This window comes from Malania oleifera, chromosome 2, assembly GCF_029873635.1.
Source record: "Malania oleifera isolate guangnan ecotype guangnan chromosome 2, ASM2987363v1, whole genome shotgun sequence".
Lineage (NCBI taxonomy): Eukaryota > Viridiplantae > Streptophyta > Magnoliopsida > Santalales > Ximeniaceae > Malania > Malania oleifera.
This window is the reverse complement of record NC_080418.1, coordinates 128,547,263-128,567,426: the sequence shown is the minus strand read 5'-3', so window position 1 is coordinate 128,567,426 and position 20,164 is coordinate 128,547,263. Positions and strand designations below refer to the sequence as shown.

At 39.6% G+C, this 20,164-nt stretch overlaps 1 protein-coding gene across 5 annotated transcripts in view; it reads left to right on the top strand.

The window, feature by feature from the left end:
* Positions 1-20,164, top strand: part of LOC131149040 (uncharacterized) — a 47,019-nt gene that overhangs the window by 1,317 nt on the left and 25,538 nt on the right. The window lies entirely within an intron of this gene.

The following is a 20,164-nucleotide window of genomic DNA, read 5'->3' as shown; positions in this document are numbered from 1 at the left end:
TGCATACGTGTGCAAACGCAAAGTTAATCTTCTTTAGCTCCACAATTTAGAGCAACATGCTAATGCTGCACATTTATATTTAGCCCCCTACACAGGAAGCAATTTAGATGTTTAGAAGAAATTTTTGTGTATCAAAATTTTTTAATTGTTATAGTTTGAATGGTGAAAAGTAGGTCGAGGTTAATTTTTGCATGGAATCAATCCTGCTTGGGTTGACTTTCACGGGGCTTTGTCCCTACAGGGATTTGCTAGCATTGACTTTTGTATTGCTAGCCCTCGTGTGAATTCCTGCTATGGGGTTGACTCTAGAAAGATGGTTCTCTTGGGGATTTTGTACTCTCTCAGGCTTCGATTCTTGTGGGCCTTGTCCACGTGGGGGCTCCACTCCCATGAGGATTGTTTGCGTGGGGTTCTACTTTGATAGGTTTGATCCCACAAGGCTTGTTTGAATGGGGAGTTGAAATTCACAAAAAGCTGATTTATGAAAAAAACAAAAAAAGGGAAAAAATTATTAATCACTTGACAAGATGACCTATGATGTTCACCACACCAACAATCACCCAGGTCTAATACCAATTGTTGTTCCCAAACAATTAGTACTTAGAAACTAATTGTCGGTGCTGAGTGTGCACAGCGGAAGATTTCACATGAACTCTCACGAAACAATCAATGGAACAAGCAAACAAACACTCGATGATGAACTATATGAACCTAGCAATCACTCATCAATGTGAATCAATGAAAGCAACAATCAAAGACACAAGTATTTACGTGGTTCGAAAATTTGCCTACGTTCACGGGAGCAGCGACTGTTTTCACTATCTCAATGAAGCTTACAAAGTCCCCTTTGTCAAACTAGGGTTACATAATAATGATTATATATCAATCTAATGTGTACAGGAGACCTATAGTATATCTAAAACACTTTTGTAGTGATCCCTCAGACGAAATTCTTCCAAAAATTCCCAATCTACTAATCTTGGATTCGAAAATCCGTGACGTTCGCGAGCGAAACTGTCGACGGTTTAGGTCAAACCGTAGACAGTTTGAAGCCGAGAAGAATACTTCTGCAGCACTTCGAAAGCGTCGACGATTACACCCAAACCATTGATGGTTTGCCCTCAATCCTGCAATCTTGCAACTCTCTCTTTGTCCTTCGCTTCACGATACTTTCCCTGGTATATGTGTTCCACTCAGAATATGAGCCACACATCCCCAACAATCTCCACTTTGGCAAATATTCACCACTTAGGAGAAATTCTGAAAGAATAACCCCGCTGCTCCACTCGGGCTAGTAGATTGGGACCCGCCTCCCATCTAACACCTAAAGATGTAAACTAAGTTCAAGCCACGCTTGAACTTGACCGTGGTAACAGTAACTCCACCTAGCTAAACATCCAACTCCTTGAATGATACTCTAAACCACAATCCTACCTTGGCAGCCTCAGCCTCTACCAAGAACTCCGATCCAGTTGTAACTAGTGTGACGTGAGATTGTACCTTGGACTTCCAACAATTCGGCCTTCCCACAACATACCCCGTTGTAAGCCTCCTCTCATCCAAGTCTCCTATGTAGTCTCTATCCACCAACCTCACAGTTGATGGATCACTTTGTTGCCCGCCGAAGTACCCTACTGCACTGGTGTAGGAAACCTTTGACACATCCTGAACATCACCATTCGTCTTTGAGTACTGAACGGTAGAATGTTTACTTAGATTTGCTAACAGTGTACTGGTGACCGGTTTAACCTTAACTATGCTAAATCTCTCCAACACCTGATCTACAAAACCACCCTGAGATAACCACAATCTCCTTATAGTTTTGTCCACACAACCACCGTGAGATAATCCCAATCTCCCTGTAGCTTTATCCTTGCGAATCTCCAATCAAAGAATACTTTTGGTAGCACCGTCAACTTCCTTTCTTAATAGAGTTCCCGACTGATTTACCTCAGTCGGAACCTTCCTAGAAATATGTATGTCACTTACATAAAACAACAGAATAATTGCCCACTTGCATCCTATCTCCCTCTCCCCTCTCTGGGAGCTCCACCAACCCCCATGTCTGATTCTTATACAGTAACTCCATCTCCTCAACCGTGGCACCTATCCACCTACCTTTCTCTTGGCTGTGCATTGTCTCTTGAAAGGTAATAGGATCCTTCCGAGTAGTAATGGTTGCATAAGACATCAGAACTTTGCACCTGGGCGGTGACCTAATAGTGCCTCTGAGCCCATTGTGATCCTGCTGGTCTCCTGAGCTTAAACTCCCTGCATTATGACCAATGTCATCTCTCCCCTGAGTCTATAACTCTACTTGCATCACAATCTTCTTTCTACTCGAGTTTATCCTGTGATACTGCATGTCTCCTGAGTTTGTATTCTCTGCACTTCTGCTCTGAGTCTCCAAATCCACCTGCACAACATGCTCATTGCTGCTACTGCAGCTTTCTGGCACCCATTTCTCTTCATCTACCTGAGTATATTGTCCCATGACTTTTAACACCTAAAACCATGTTTCCACTAATTGCCACCCTGTTTGCTATTGGATCACCCAACTTGAACCCATCTTTCTTATGTACCAGAAAGATGCAACGTACGGACATCACACCAAACCTAGATCCCACCTCACTAGAAACGTGCATGGTTGGACCTCCAAACTCTCTCACACAAGAGAAGTCTACCGCATAACCTGTTCAAGCCTCTCCTGCAACTCTTCCATCTAGTGATACCTTTGGTGATCGATTAATCGAGAAACACGCCATATTCGCCGACTTTACCAAGAAGTTTCTTGCAAGCCCTGCATACATCATGCCCTGCTCACAAAACTCCTTGAATACCAGCCTACTTAGCACCAACATTTGACTTGAGGAACTCTCTCTGATCTTGTACTCCACCTCAGCTACAAGTTACACCTGGAAAACATCTCCAACTTGTGCCACATGAGATACCCCTAGACCTTTCGTGAAAACCTTACGAAGTACCCATGTCCGACCCGTGATGCTGCCCTCACCGGTCCCCAAACATCCATAACAATGTAGTTAAGAATACCCTCCGTTTTGTGTGTGGTTGGTTTACACAAAACGGTATTATCTGACTCATAACTCTTAGGTGCAGCTCGACCTACAACTGTGTTACCCAGCAGTTCATAGAGATTTCCTGCTATCCTCTGTCCCTTCATCACCATCAATTCGCCATCACACTCCATCATCGTCCCGCCTTCAAACTTGTAACTATACCCGTTACAATCCAAAGTGTCCAATGATATCACATTTTTCTGTAGATTAGGTACATACTTTACACCACATAACGTTCTTATTACACCATCATACATCTTGATCTTGATATCCCCCATTCCGAAAACTTTGCATGCAATATCGTTTTCCATTAGAACGGAATCAGAACTCATCAATCTGTAAGAGGTGAACCAGGTTTTGTTGGGTGTCATGTGAAACAAACATCCCGAGTTTAGAATCCAAGAACCCATGAGGTGTTCTGAACCTGATGAAACAAAAAGCACCTTACAATCATTGCTCCCTGAGTCCTCTTCTTCCACTATATTAGCAAATTTTGACGAACCCCTTTGAGCTTTTGCTTTTCCCTTCTCCCACTCTGGACATTCTGATTTTATGTGCCCTATTTTCTCGCACTTAAAACAGCAAACGTCCTTTTTCCTCCTCGACTGTGATTGAGTTTTATTACCACTCGAACCGCTCCAGGATTTGCCCCTCCCATGATTCTGATTACCCTTCGCCACGAGCTCTTCACCTTGTGAACCCTCATCGTTGGTCTTCTTCCTCTGATGGAACCCCAGTAATGCACTCGTGATGTCCTCCAATTCCAGGGTTTCTTTTTCCCAAGTCAGCATCGTAACTAGATTCTCATATATAGGCGATGTAGGTAGGGAATTCAGCAGCATCAACGCTTTGTCCTCTTCTTCAAACTTCACATCAACTCGCCCCAGATCACTAATGATCTGATTACATGTGTTGATGTGCTGAGTTAAGTTCGAACCCCCTGCCATCGTATGCCAATATAATTTTTGCTTAAGATACAACTTGTTTGTTAATGACTTGGTCATGTATTGGTGCTCTAGTTTCAGCCAAATTGCTGCCGGAAATTCCTCATTCATGACGTGATACAACACGTCATCGGCCAGACATAGCCTGATAGTGGACACGACTTTCGCTTTCAACTCCATTCAACTTGTGCCATCCATGCCTTCCGGCTTCTTTCCGTATAGACCCTTCACCATCCCTTGTTGCACCAGCAAGTCCTTCACCCTCCTCTGCCAAAGCCCGAAATTTCCCGTTCCATCAAACTTACCAACCTCGAACCTTGCAGAAGAAATCCCAGCCATTGTGAACCAATAGCTCTGATACCAATTGATGTTCACCACACCAACAATCACCCGAGTTTGATACCAATTGTTGTTCCCAAACAATCAGTACTTTGAAACCTATTGTCAGTTCCGAGTGTGCGTAGTGGAAGACCTCACACAAACTCTCACGAAACAATCAATGGAACAAGCAAGCAAGCACTCAATGATGAACTATATGAACCTAGCAATCACTTAACAATGTGAGTCAATGAAAGCAACAATCAAAGACACAAGAATTTACGTGGTTAGGCAATTTGCCTACCTCCACGGGAGCAGCTGTTGTTTTCACTATCTCAATGAAGCTTACAAAGCCCTCTCTCTCAAACTAGGGTTACATAATAATGATTATATGTCAATCTATTGCGTACAAAAGACCTATAGTATATCTAAAATACTTCTGTAGTGATCCCTCGGAGGAAATTCCTCCAAAAATTTCCAATCTATTGATCTTGGATTCAAAAATCCGTGACGTACACGAGCGAAATTGTTGACGGTTTGGGCCAAACCATCGATAGTTTGAAGTCAAGAAGAGTACCTCTGCAGCATTGCTTGAAACCGTCAATGGTTACACCCAAACAGTCGACAGTTTGCCCTCAATCCTGCCACTCTCTCTTTGTCCCTCGCTTTACGATGCTTTCCCCGATACATGCATTCCACTTAGAATATGAGCCACATCCCCAACAACCTAGTGGTCATATCTTTTTAACTTGAATTCCATATTATGCAATTATTATTATTTTTTAGTTTATTGAACTCATTAATCAGTACTTAATTTGATTTACTTGAATAATAATGATTTTTTTTTACGTAGTCTTTATCTTTGGAGAATATTTTCTAGAAATGAGCATTTTGATTTTGTGGATTTATTTATTTATTTTCAAAAAGGAGTTATCTTTCCTATTTTACTTAAAGAAATTTGAGCAAGATTGAACTTTTTAAATTCCTTTTGCTGCTAATAAGAAAATTTGCATGATAATTGGAATATGTTTTGTTATGTGGGAACTCTAGTCTTGTGGGGTTAAACTCATGTGGGGCTTGTTTGAGCGAGGAGTCAAAATTTTTTTTTGGGGATTTTGCTCATGTGGGAGGTTCACTCTTATGGGCTTGTCCAGGACTCCAACCTTTTGAGGAGTTGCAGTTTTCCTGGGGATTCTGCTCTGTAGGCTTGTCCATAGGAAGACTATGCTCCTTTGGGGAGTCATAGTCCGGTGTGGGGATTTTGCTGTCATGAGGCTAGTTCATGCCCACTCTACTACTATAGGGAGTTGTGATTTGTGTACGAACTTCACTCTCGTGGGGAGTTAACTTCCATGATGATTGTCTGCATGGGGATCTACTCCCTTAGGCAGCTTTGCTCTGTGCATAGACTCTGCTCTCATGGGTAGTTGTTAGTTGATTCCCACAAGGCTTGTTTGTTCCAAGATGCTAACTATTTTCTTTCTTCTTCTTCTTCTTCGGGAAACTATATTGTTTTTGAAAAAATAATAAAAGGTCTATGCCGTTGAAAAAATTATTTTTTGGGGAAAATTATAGTGGGTTAGTATTGCATTTTTTTTTTTTTGAAAAATCATAGAAGGGTGCATTTCCACCACAATCTTCTAGCCCCCCCCCACCTCACCCATTTTTGCATTTCATTTTTTTATTTTTATTTATTTATTTATTTTTGCTTAGGACACGAAAAAGCCTCTTATTTTTTTGGGTGCAAGAATAAATCATGATAGGATTTGAAATTCTGTGAATATCTTGTGTTTCAATTGATTGGATTAACATTTTCCTTCCCATTAACTTTGAGTCGTTGGATCTGCAGCATTCACGGAGATTGCATGTGTGAACGTCACTTCTGATGTTTGCCATGTGAGGATGGTTTCTCAAACCACAATAGGAGATGATTATTGGTTTGAAAATCTTGTAGCTTTCCAACTACTAAGAACATTGGTGAGATCATAGAAGCTTGAGTGACTTTAAGAAGAGGTGAAAAGAATAAGGTATGTAGGCTTTCATGGCAAAGGCATTCTAATAATGATGTCTAAGCAAGGGTGCTCTTAAGTGCTTGATTGAATATCCAATCGTATAAAGACATGAGAATTGGCAAAAAATCAGAGCATTTCCACTCATACATTGATGGTAGCATGCTGTGAAATTGGGTTTACCTTGGGGCTAAACTTTCTTGGAGTAAGAGATTTTGTTCAAACTAACATCCTTTTGGAGGAGTGACCTCATGAAGAAAAATAGGAGCATATCAGAGTTCGATATACCAAATAGCAGAGATGATGCTATCCTTAGAGAAAAGTTGTTAGGGCCTCTCTCATGAGAGATGGAGGGAATAAGGTGGAAGTGGATGAAAATGTGAACGTCTTTCTACATGATTCCTTTATTCCTTGGCTCATTAGACCTCATTGCTATTTGGCCATGCTACCCAGCTTCTACATTCTCGACCACTCAGTGAATTTCTTAAGACATCTCCAAGCTCCTTGTTCTTCTAGACATAAGACTCCTTTTGTTAGTAAGTTGCTCCTATGGATTCTCCAAATTGCACTGTTCCTCACCTAATCCAAGGAGTAATGGACTTACATGGTTCTAGGAATTTCATAGCACATTTGGAGGATCTCATATATGTGGAGTTTCACAACTTTGGAGTACATGGTAGCCAGTGAATTATTTTGAATATCTTTATGACTTTGTGGGCAAAATATGGGCAAATGCCATCTCACGTGGGAAAAATATTGTCTTGATGCTATTGAATGTCATTGCGCAAGTATTCGTGTCATTGCTGTCCTTGGAGTTCTATATCATGCTTAGTTTGATTTTGTTGCTTAGATGATAGAGTTGTGTAGATGTGTCGGGTTTAAAATGGATGTTTGATTCTTATTTGAAGCAAGTTAGTAATGCTATCTTTTCCCTTAAGCTTTGAGATGTGTTAGACAAAACTAATCATCGAGACGCAGTTGATGAATGCCAAGCTAGAGGAGCTGGATATGACCAGCTAATTTTTTTTCTTCATGCATTTGTTTGAAAAACAATGGAATTCTCAACAAAATAAAAACAAATAGTATTTCTTACAAACATGTGTAGGCTAAGGAGATCAAACTTTGAGGAGGCATTGGGGAGATACAATATCCACCCAATGCATGGGAGTTTAGGTCTTGACGTAGTAATGAAAAAACAAATCCATCTTGATAGCATTGAAGTAATTTTGTGACTTTCGTATAAGGAGAGCACCCTTCGAGCCATTGCTGAGGAGATAAGATATTGACCTACCTTTGGGAGATTGGTGCCTTTATTATGTGATTAAGATATGTGAAGGAGGAGGGTCCTTGTATCATTTCCAAAGAGATTGGATTTCTTACACACATATGTAGGCTAGGGGAGATCGAATTTTGACTAGGCATTGAGGTAATACAATCTCCACCCGATGCAGGGGAGGTTAGGTCTTGGCCTAGTCGTGGAAAAAAATATCTACCTTGATACCTTGGAGTAATATTGTGATTTTCAGATAGTCAGACCATCATTCAACCTGATGCCAAGGAAATAAGTCTCAACGAGAATGTTTGGAGTTTTCTTTAGGTGAGTAAGATTTGTTGAGGAGGAAGATCCTTGTATCATGGGAGAATACCTCTTAGCCTAGACTCAAGGAGATAGAAATTCCACTTGACTCTAAGGAGATGTTTTCTCGACCTAGAGTTAGGGAGAGATGATCCAACTTCAAGGAGTCATCCTTTGTGTCTTGTAGTGTAAGTACTATCCCAGTACCGCCTCCTATGACTGTTCAAAAGCCATCAAAGTACATGTTCTGCACTTGGGCTTTTTAGTTGCAATGAGTAGGTAATCTTCATAGAATTTATTTGACATGACCTTTTCTTGTTGAGGTGGAAATTGAGCCAAGAGATATGCAAGAGCTTGAGAATTGATAGCTCTTGGGGGATCACTGGTGATGTCATACTGTCCAAGCAATAAAAACCTTTTGGTATTTTTTGGAAAGAATTGGCCTAGTGAGGAGATAATTTATTCCATCAGATTTTGTCACTAGCATGAGCTTGTGAGCTAAAAAATAGTGTCAGAGCTCCTGAGTGGCAAACACAAGTGACAAGCAATGTTTTTCTATTTTTGAGTAATTAACTTCACTCCTTTGTAAGGATATGCTTAAATAATAGACCAAGCATTCTGGCTTACCCACTTCTTGAAGCCCTTATGGGGTTCTTGGTAGAGGTAAGATACAATCTTGTAGTAAGGCCCTTGATTGGCATAGGTGTCCAAGCTAGGGAAACTAGAATCCTTTTTACTCTACCAAAGGCTTCGTATTGCTTATTTCCCCACTTGAATGGAACACCTTTCTTCAACAAAATTTGAAATGGTAGGAAAATTTCAACGAGGGTTGGGATGAATCTCCTTACGTAGGATCCCTTGCCAATGAAGCTCTTGAGCTGTTTCTGGTTGATTAGAGGAGGCATTTCTTGAATCAACTTTACTTTAGAGTGCTGAAGATCAATTCTCTTCTAGTGAACCTGGTAATCCAAAAAATTTCCGGATGAAACTCTGAGTGGACACTTGAAAAGGTTCATTTGTAGCTGAAACTATTCACATCTTTCAAATCCCTCTTCAAGTGTATTAGTGACTACCTCCTTAGACTTGACTACAATCTCATCCGCACAGTTTTCCATAATATCATAGCTCCTATATTGTAAAGTCCAAATGTCTTGATTGTGTAGTAGAAACTCCCAACTAGAGTTTTGAATGCAACTTTCTCTAAGGCATCTTAATTTGATTATACCTGCGAAAACCATCCATAAGGAGAACATCTCCTATCTTGCTATTGCATCTACCAATATATCAATATTAGGAAGTGGGGGAATCATCCGTATTATAGGCCTTAGTGTCTTTATGATTGACACATATTCGAATTTGACCATTCTTCTTTTTGACAGGAATTATGTTTGTCAACCACAATGGATGTTGGATTGGCTTGATAAATCTGGCTTTGAGAAGCTTCTCCATCTTCACTTTAATTTGAGTTTTTCCTTAGGTAAATATTGGGACTGCTTGACTCATTTACTCCTTGTCCAATCTATGGATCCCTAGTTTCTTGTCCAAACTGAGCATCTCCTCATAAGTCCAGGCAAAGACATCTCAATACTTCTAAATAAGCTTGGTGTCACGGACCCTCAAATAAGACTCAATGAAGGGCCGCATGACATTGTTGAAAGCTTTGCCCCAACTGAGTCAAACGATGATTATACATTCAAGCCTGCAGACACAAGCATCAGATAAGTCTCGATAACGACTCAATAACCATGAAAGTACCAATACAAACAACAAACGATCACATAGGCAGGAGACATTCATACAAAAGATAGTCATAGATCAATAAGGTGCATCACAGTTCAAGCCAACGAAACACAATGATGAAAATGACTACTTGTTTTATTCAATTAAGCGAACAATCATATAAGTATTAACACAAGTAATTTGATATCCATTATAAATCCTAGGAGAATACATGTGAAGCAATCTCTCCCCCCATTTATACCATTACATTGTCACCCCCTAACAACCCCCTCCGCTTTTTTTGTCGACGTCCTCATAGATTTGCTGTAGGAAGTCTTCAGTCCTCGGATTTTGATGTCATTGTCTTAGAGTTAATTAAATCTTGAATCTTCTGCGTGGCATGCTGGGGGTTTTCTATCTTCTCCCAACTGTTCTCTTCTTCTCCCAACCCTATCCACATAACCAGGTACCATTGTCGTTGACGACCTTCTTTGTTGACGACTCTTGTTTGCAAGGATCTCCTTAACATCATTGCAGTCTTCATTTTGGAAATGGTTGATCTCCTTGACTTCTGTCGGCTTGGATCTTCTTCATCAACATGGAATGGTTTTAAGTTGCTGATGTGAAACATTGGATGGACTGGACGTCTATGGCTCTTCATCCACTCTAGTTGTTCAAGTCGATAAGAGGCATGTTAAACTTTTCCCATCACCTTGATTGGACCTTCATCTCACTGTAGAAGTCTTCTGTCCTTGCCACAAAGAAATTGAAATGTTTCTGGTGGCACTTTTACAGGCACCAGGTCTCCAGCTTTATATTGTTGTGGTCGTCGCCCCTTTGTCTGCCCATTTCTTTATGCACTTTGAAGCTTTATCCGACTGGGCTTGAGTGACTTCTATGTTCTGTAACCAGTTCTTTGTGAATTGGTATGCTTTTGGGGAAATTTACACTTTATGGACCATCCAGAGTGTGCGGGAGAGTTGGTTGTTGACTTGTCTCAATCTCAAAAGGACTTTGATTAGTTGCATAAGATTTCATAGAATTAAAGCGAAATTGAGCTGTATCTAATAGCGAAACCTAATTTTTTTGATTGGAGTTCCCAAAATGTATTTAGTATTCTTCCAACATCCCATTAAAGCGTTTTGTGTGGCCATCTGTTTGAGGGTGGTAGCTTGTGAAAAGATTAAGGCTTGATTCCACCAAGCGAAAGAGTTCTCCCCAAAATCCACCAGTGAATATTACATCTCTATCACTAATTAGACTCTCTGGGACTCCCTAATACTTCACCATATGCTTGAAGAATAATTGGGCTGTCTTTTTTGTGGAACATGGCTTTGAAATAGGTACAAAAGTTGCGTACTTCAAAAATCGATCAATTGCCAACAAGATTGTGCCATGGTCCTCTACTTTTGGTTAGGAGGAAATGAAATCTAGAGACACTTTCCTATGGTCTTGTCAGTACTGGCAAAGGTTCCAGCAATCATGGTCTTAAATTTCCACAAAATTGTCGAAATTTACGTCGAAATTTCCGGTTTCCGTCACCCTTTAAATCGAAATGGCAGTCGATTTCCGTCTTGCGTAATTTCCATCGAAATCTCCATGAATCATCTCGAAATTTATCGAATCTTGAAATTTCTGCGTAACTTGTTGAAATTTTAACCATACAATGAAATTTCCTTGAAATTAAAATAAGAGATTTATGAGTGAAGTGAAATTTCTCTCTTAATTTATTTTATTTATTTTTATCGAAACAAAATATCATTACAAATGCTTTTGAAATTATATGAAAAAAAAAACTTACAGTAGCATTTTATTTAGCCATTTATGTCTAAATTATCATTATTTGTATAATAAATAATATTTAAATGATTTATGAATTTCATTTGTATTAGTTGAATATGTTTACTGTATATTATCTTACAAATATGCTTGGTACGCATACTGTATTTCAACTTTTCCACCTCATACACAACATAGGTGTATTTAACTTGTAATATAGTAGTCCTAAAACTTACATGATTATGTTTGTTAACCATTTCTAAAGTTTCACAAAGAATTTCATGCTTTACTACCGATTTCCGTTATTTTTTCAAATCGAAATTGTAATTGACATTGAAATCAAAATTTCCGTCAAAATTTCCATACTTTTGGAGCTTAGAAATTTGAGTCGAAATTGAAATTTAAGACCTTGCCAGCAATCATGGGGTCTTCTTTCTCTCCACCTTGTCTTGTTGACAAATCAAACGTATTTTCGTATACCTTACTACATCATCTTCAATATGCGGCCAATAGTACCCCTGTGTGATTAGTGCCTGAGTTAGTCGCCATCCCGGGTGCTTGCCCACAAGATGTCATGACATTCTTTTAGTGATGTCTTCCTCATGTTCCCAGCTTTGGGCGCATACAGTTGCCTTCCTTTTGTTATAAACAGGCCACCTTCCATCTAGAAGTGTCGCATCTTTTGGTCTTTTACCAGTTTTATCAATGCTTGGGCCTGTTGATCTGATCTCAAGTGTTTTATGATAAGTTCCTTCATGGATAAAGTGACCCTACTAGTTGATAGATGACTCATGAACTTTAATGCTGCCAATTTTGTTTTCCTAGTTAAAGCATCAACCATCTGATTTTTCTTCCCTGCCTTGTATTCAAAGTTGAAATTGAATTTAGTTGGTTTCTCTTGCCAACGGGCTTGTTTTGAAGTTAGTCCTGGCTGTGACAAGAAGTGTGTGACCGCCACGTTGTCTGTCTTTATCAAAAATTTGGACCCCAAAAGATAGTGCCTCCAAGCTCAGAGACAATGTATCACGGCTAGAAGTTCTTTCTCTTGGGTTGTATAATTTTGTTCTGCACTTGTTATTTTTTGACTTTCAAAAGCAATTGGATGCCCTTCTTGCAAAAGAACTCCCCCTAGTGCAAAGTCAGATGCATCTGCTTGCTTTAAATGGCTTCGTCACGTAGGAAAGGATTAGCACTGGATCTCTTGCAATTTTCTTCTTTAGTTCAGCAAATGCCAATTGACAATCTTTTGGCCACCCCCACTTGACCCCCTTTTTCAACAAGTTTGTCAATGGTATGATTCTTCTAGATTACCCCTCTATGAACTTCCTATAGTAGTTGGCAAGTCTCAAGAAAGATCATAGCTTATTGACGGATGTAGGTGGTTTCCACTCATAAATGGTTTGTACCTTCGTTGGATCCATTCGTATCTGTCCCTCTTCAATGATATGGCCGAAGAACTTGATACGTCTTTGGGTGATACAACTGATTTTCCTTAAGCTTTTGAAAGACTTGCCGCAGATGTTCTTTGTGCTCAGTTAAAGATGAGCTGAACACCACAATGTCATCGAGATAGTCCCAAAAAATCTGATTCATTAAAATACAAAAAGTAACAAGTGCATTTGTTAGTCCGAAGGGCATAACAAGGAATTCAAATGCTCCATACTGAGTAACACAAGTGGTCTTTGGTTCATCCCTCTTCGCAATGCGCACTTGATGGTACCTGGACCTCAAGTCCAGCTTAGTGAAGTATTTGGCTATACTTAGCTAGTCAAAAAGATTTGCAATTAAGGGAATGAGATATTTATTGTTGATAGTCACCTTGTTGAGGGCTTGATAATCCACATACATTCGAAGACTCCCATCCTGTTTCTTATGAAATAACACCAAGGCTCCAAAAGGTGCTTTTGATGGTTGAATGAATCCTGCTTTTAGTAGCTTGTTCAATTGTTTTTTGAGTTTAGCTAATTCAAGCAGTGCCATTCGATATGGGGCGAAGCTGGAGGTTTTACTTTGGGGAGAAGTTCTATTTCGTGATCTATCTCTCATTGGAGTGGTAAAACCTCGGGAAGCTGTTTTGGGATCACTTTTTGAAATTCTTCTAACACTTCCTTGATGTCGGGCAATGCGTCTGTTTCTTTGTCCCCTGAATCTACAGGTAACACTACTAAATAAGGTTCTCTTCTCTTCACTCCCTTCTTGAATTGGAAGGCTGAAAGCAATTTATTTTCTTTTATGTTGTTGTGGCTTGTGGGCCATTGGCATAGAAAAAAGAGTTTCTCCCATCATCACCAAGCAATCGGCAGCAATTGAGTAATCTTAAGGAAATCCATCCCCAAAACCGCATAAAAACCGTCAAGGGGTGCCACTGCAAAGTCTATTTTTCCTGATCAGGGACCCATTTAACAGGCCACTCTAGGAGCAACTCTTACCGTGGCTAAGGCTTCTGATTTCACCGTCTTCAATTTTCCCACATCCTTGTCAACTTGCAATTTTAACTGTTGGACTTCTATATTGGCAAAAAAATTATGTGTGGCGCCTGTATCAATCATGACCTTGGTATTCTTTTCATTTAATCGTAGATCCACATACATTAGGCTCTTTTTGGAGATTTTCTAGTAATTGCCTGACGTTCCAACACTCCCATAAACCTTAAGGCTCCCACCATATCTTGCTTCTCTCCTGAGTCTGTTTTCGGGGCTTCTATTCCCTCCTAAAAGGCTTTCAAGGGCTTCTGTTTAGGACACTTTGCTGCACGATGAGGTCCCATGCAGAGAAAGCAAGGAATCGGTGCTTAATACTCCCCACTACCTATGTATCTGCTCTTCATCTCTCTAGTTATTGAGGGTTACCTATCTCTCCAAGAGCTATTAGGCCCTCTGTCACTTCCCCTACTTGTATGTCTATACACCTTATTGGGCTTTTGTTCATTATTGGCGAATGTTGGGTATTTCCTGTTCAGAGGACTATATGAGAAATCATCTAATCATTAAGCTACTGCAAGGGTTAAGGGGAGGCCATGAACCCCTGGTCTTCGTAGCTCATTCTTTGGCTATATCTTGAGTCCTCAGAGGAAATGGAATAATCTATCAGATTCAGCCATATCTTTGATGTCCAACATTAGGGCTTGGAACTCCTGTGCATAGCACTTTATCGACTTGTTTGTTGTAAGTCATACACCTTGCAACGCACCATGTACTCCACATTCTCCGGATAAAATTGCACCTTCAAAGCCTGTTTCAGTCTCTCTCAGGTATTGATGGCACACTGATTGTGTTGCATGTCTTCACATTTGGTTCTCCAATACAACTTAGTGTCGTCTGAAAGATATACTGTTGCAATGTTGACTTGGTCCTCTTTTAGTTTGATCTGTGAGCACTTAAAGTAGTGTTCTAGGTCAAAGATGAAATTGTCCAATTCCTTGCATCTCGAACACCACCATAACATTTAGGTTCTGATACCTAATTTGAGGCCCCTCAATGTATTGATTATCGGTCTTTGAGACATTTGTGCCACCGCATTCAACTTGGCACTCATCTCCTGCAAGTTGTTCTGAAATTGGTCCATTATGTTCTGGAATTTGCTCATTTCCTTCAAATCCTCTCTCAAGGCACTAATAGACTCTTTGACATTTTCTGCAAGCAAATAATAATTGTCAATTAACTCCCGTAGGGAGGCCTCAAGCTCTATTGGCTCTACCCCTTGGGATGTAAGGGATGGCAACATGCCCTCAATGTGTTTCAACCTATTCTCAAAGGCTTCCAACTGCTCAATGTTCCTCTAGAAGACCTCAAGCTCTATTGGCCTTTTCTCCAGGGATTTTATACATGGAATGAATTTATCTAGTTCCATAATTCTTTCCTTAAGCTTAGATACACTATAAAGGTTTCCTCTAGTGTTTTCTATGGCTGCCTCAAGCTCTATTGGCACACCTTTTTCTTTTAACAATTCCGTCAATCCTAGGAGTTCAATGAACTTTGTCTCCAAGGTTTCAATTTTTGTCACTTTTGCCTCAAGCGCTTCAATGCTTTGTCTTTCCGGATTTCGAAGTTCTCATGTTACCACTCATGGTGCTTACACACAATGCTTTGATACCAACTGTCATGGACTGTCAAATAAGACTCAATGAAGGGCCGTGCGACACTCGTTGAGTGCTCTTCCCCAATTGAATCAACCGATGATTATACGTTCAAGTCTGTAGACACGAGCATCAGATAAGTCTTAATAACCACTCAATAACCATGAAAGTACCAATACAAACAACAACAAATCACATAGGCAAGAGATATTGATACAAAAGATAGTCATAGATCAATAAGGTACATCACGGTTCAAGACAATGAAACACAATGATGAAAAGGAATACTTGTTTTATTTAATTAAGCGAACAATCATATAAGTATTAACACAAATAATTTGATATCCATTATAAATCCCTGAAGAATACATGTAGAGCAATCTCTCCCCCCATTTATCCCATTACATTGTCACCCCCTAACACTTGGCACAATGCTCTTTTGAAAATTCTTGCTTATGAAAAAAGGCCTGTGAAATCTGACTTCTTCTGCTTCATTTATCTCCTCCAATTCCTCCCTTTGAGGTTTTGATTAATCTTGGAAAGCCTTTGCTATAGGAGTTGGTTTTGGATTAGGGGCACATTAGGAGGAATTTTTTCTTTCTCTTGGGCTTTTACCACATTTGAGGACTGAGGACCAAAGAGAGGCCCTCCCTTGGTCCCCACCTCTTCATATTTCTGAATGGGTGTATGATTCGATTTTTACTCTCCATTCTTCTAACTTCCGTGGGCATTATAATTCGCTCTTTCTCTTGCACCTCTATTATTCTCCTTCTCCTTTTTCTTGTCATCTTCTTTGATATTGCCTCATTCTCATCCCAAGAAGGAAGAGTTAACCAACAAGATGAGTAGTAGTTGTCTCACCATCCTTCGCAAAGTCATTAATAATGGCCAACTCAGCTAGGTAAGGTTTTTGATGCTCAAAAGGAGCTTTTGCTGTGGGAATGAATACATCCTTCCATTCCACTGCCCTTTGGTGAAGAGTAGAGGAAAGTAGGGAACTAGATTGTGATCATGCAACATTTCCTACTAATGAGTAAGTGGTAACCAAGGAATTGTTGAACACATGGATTGCTCTGGGTTGCATCACCAAATAGTTTTCTTAAATATTTGCAGCCTGGAAAGTGGAAATATATATGATGTTCACAAGTGACAGTCACTAAAAGTGTGCCAATCTAGTGCACATAGCTACTTCTGTGAAAACAATGGCTTTCTCAAAACTCTTCACCTCTTTCCCATGGGATGAGTCACCATGCTAAACTCTCTATATTGTGCATAGGATATATAATAAGAGCCATGGCTGCAGCTTTTTTGGAGCCTTCTGAAAATCCCCGGCTAAAAAAGAAATTTTTGCAAATTGCAATCTTCATCAAAGTGCACATTGCCAGATCATCCTTTATACTTCTATGCTCCTGATGGATTGGACATTTTGTCTATGGTAGGATTAGAGTTAAGGCTTCCAATCAGAATCCTAACCAATGCATTGGCATGAGCACCCCAAATACCATGGTGAGGTAAATGATTTCTAAACATCATTTGTGTGAATCAAGAGCTCACCATTTGCAATTTTCTTTTGAAAAATCCCCCTTAAGATCCTACAATCCTTTGCACAATGACCAAAAACTCTATAAAACTGGTCCCACTTTAGATGAACATTATCTGATTGGTAGGTTGACGTAGGATACTAGGAAGTTGAGTTACCATACTAAACTCTCCATACTGTGGACTGGATATATAGTAAAAGCCATGGCTGCAACGTTTTTGGAGCCTTATGAAAATCCTACGCTAAAAAAGAAATTTTTGCAAATTGCAATCTTCATCAAAGCGCATATAGTTGGATCATGCTTTATACTTTTGTGCTCCTGATGGATTGGACATTCTATCTATGGTAGGATTGGTGTTGGGAGTTCCAATCAGAATCCCAACCAATGCGTTGGCATGAGCACACCGAATACCATGGCAAGGTAAAGGATTATTCTAATTATTATTCATGTGAACCAAGAGCTCACCATTTGCAATTTAATTTTGAAAAATCCCCCTTAAGATCCTACAATCCTTTGTACAATGACCAAATACTCTATAAAAGTTGTAGTACTTTATATAAACATTATCTTGATTGGTAGATTGACTTTGGATATTAGGAAGTTGTACTACTCTAATGTTAACCCATTCATTAAGGAGAGCATGTACCTTATTCATGCCACAAAGGAAGGTTTGTAGAGTATTAGGTCACCTAGCATGTCTATATTTATGAGGTGTCTTATTACATGTCCTCCCTACTTTGGATGACATTCATGACCTCTCTTCCCGAAGCAAAATTGTCATTCCTTTGCTTTTAAATGGAATTATTAGTCCTTCAAGCAACTTTCATTATGGTAAGTTCCCCAAAGGCACTCGATTTTCAATAAACATCCCTTGATGCAAACTTCACATGCTCCCGCTCCTTAGCGTTGTCTTGGATGTTTAACACAAGCTTTTGGAAGCGTTTTACATAGTCCATCTGATCCTTTTTAGACTTGTGAATTGTGATGCTCCATCCTAACATCCACCAATGACAACTTCTCTTGAGTGAAGAACTTCTCAAAATAGAAGACGAGACATCTGATCCCTAGTTTCATTGACATTGTGAGTAGGACAAATTATAGAAGATTGGAAATAGTCAGAGAAAGAAGGGAAGGAAAGAGGGAAGAAGAGGTGGCAACAAAATTAGACTGAAATTAGAAGACAATATATGATTCTAGTTTTTTCGTACACGTGTAGCTAGCGCGTGGGGCATGGGTGCTGTCAGCAAGGAAACTCCAATACCCCGGCTAGTGACAATTAGGGGTTGGTGAATTTGTTGGTGGTGGCAGTGTGTTAAGAAAACAATGGAAAGTGTTTTGAAGGGTGCTTAGCCAAGATAGTTTCAGTTGAAGCATGGGGCTTCATTGGCATTTAAATTGGGATGAAATTTTGAGGGATGCGGTTTTAGGGGGTTCTGTTTTTAATTGTGAAGGAGGTGTGTAAAAGTTTGGTTGGAAATTGGTGTTTGAATTTTAAGGAAACAATTTTGATTTCTAGAGAAGTTGTAGATGATGATTAGTGCTTTGAATTTTGAATTTTCCTTGATTTATTTGCTAAATTGTTGGAAGTGTCTAGTTTGAAACAATGTGGTTAGAAATTGGAAGTGAATTGCAAATATTTTGGTGGTTGAAGTTTGAATTTTTGAATGATTATTTGAAGGAAATGATAATAGATAGTTACGGATGCATGATAAAGGAAGATTGTGGGTGAATCATTGCTGTGATACTATATTCATGTAGGACAAGTATAGAAGATGAGAAATAGAGAGAGATAAAGAGAATTGAGAGAGGGATAGATAATAAGAAGAGAAGAAGTGGGGAGAAGAAAGGAGTGGTAGGTAGGGAGAGAATAGTAGGATCTTGAACAGAGAAAGACAAGAGAGTTAAGAGTTAGAATAGAGAAGAAGAACAAAAGATGAAGGAAGGAGGATGAAGGAAGGAGAAGAGAAGAGGGAATCTTGGATAGGGGAGAGGGGAAATAGTGGAAATTCTGAATTCAAATATAATAACTGTTCCAAACAACTTATAAGCCAAGTATTTATACCTACAACTAACCTAAACACATATTTGCATAAAAACCACAAGAGAATAGGAATTATTCAACACATTGTTTTATACAAAAATAATTTCCCAAATTTGCGCCTAAAATGAGTGTGCATTGGTTTGAGATAAACATATCACGTATGTGCCTTCTTAGTCAAGGATTTAGAGAATTCCTTTGGCTTGAGATCATCATTCAATCTATATAGACGTTTCTACTAACTTCAGATTCTTCTTGGTGTTATGAGACTTGCATTTGAAAAGCTTAAATTTAGGACTAGCATAATCCTTGGGATAAGGTTTGGAGATAATCTGATAAGTATAAGTGATTCCTATCTAAAATCTTGGCCAAATCCTCCTTAGTGATGTAGGGGGCGGGAATTAGACATGATGGGTGTTGAAGGAGAAGTGAAGTTTGGAGGGGCATGTGAGGTGGTGGATCCCCCAAAGTGAACTTGTGGAAGAAGTGTAGTGGATGTGATAGGTATATTAGGGGCTGTCCCTTCAAAGGTTGTGTTTGAAGGCTACAGTAGGATTCAAGATAGAAGGATCTTGTTAGATTCGCAGCTCGTCATTATCAAGCCCCTCAAAGCTATGAAGAGCAGTAGTCATTATTCCCACTCCAAGGTAAAATGGCAGGACAATTCAAGGTAATCCCTTAAGGTTGTGAGATTGAAGTGGGTGTAGGAATTCAGCGTTCTCTTGAAGAACATCGAACACCTTTTATTGCAAGGTTTGAAACATTTGCATCATCTGAGTCATGTTCTCTTGGCAGGATGATCATTGGAGTCCACCTAATTCTCATTCTCTCGAGTGGGTTCAGTATTGGAAGATTTTGGTAGCTTTGCACAATCAAATTCTCTCCACTGGAGTCGCGAAAATTTGGAGGGGGTTTTGGAGTGGGGAGGAGAGCTTTGTTGCACACAAGTAATGGATGCTCTAGGAATTGCTCATAGAGGAGCATTTCCCAAGAATCTCAAGTGTGGATTATGGCAAGTGAAGGTTTTTTTGATGGCTAAAGGAATTCCTAAGCTAGTGGGAAATCAAAGCGTGGGGATTAGAGAGAGA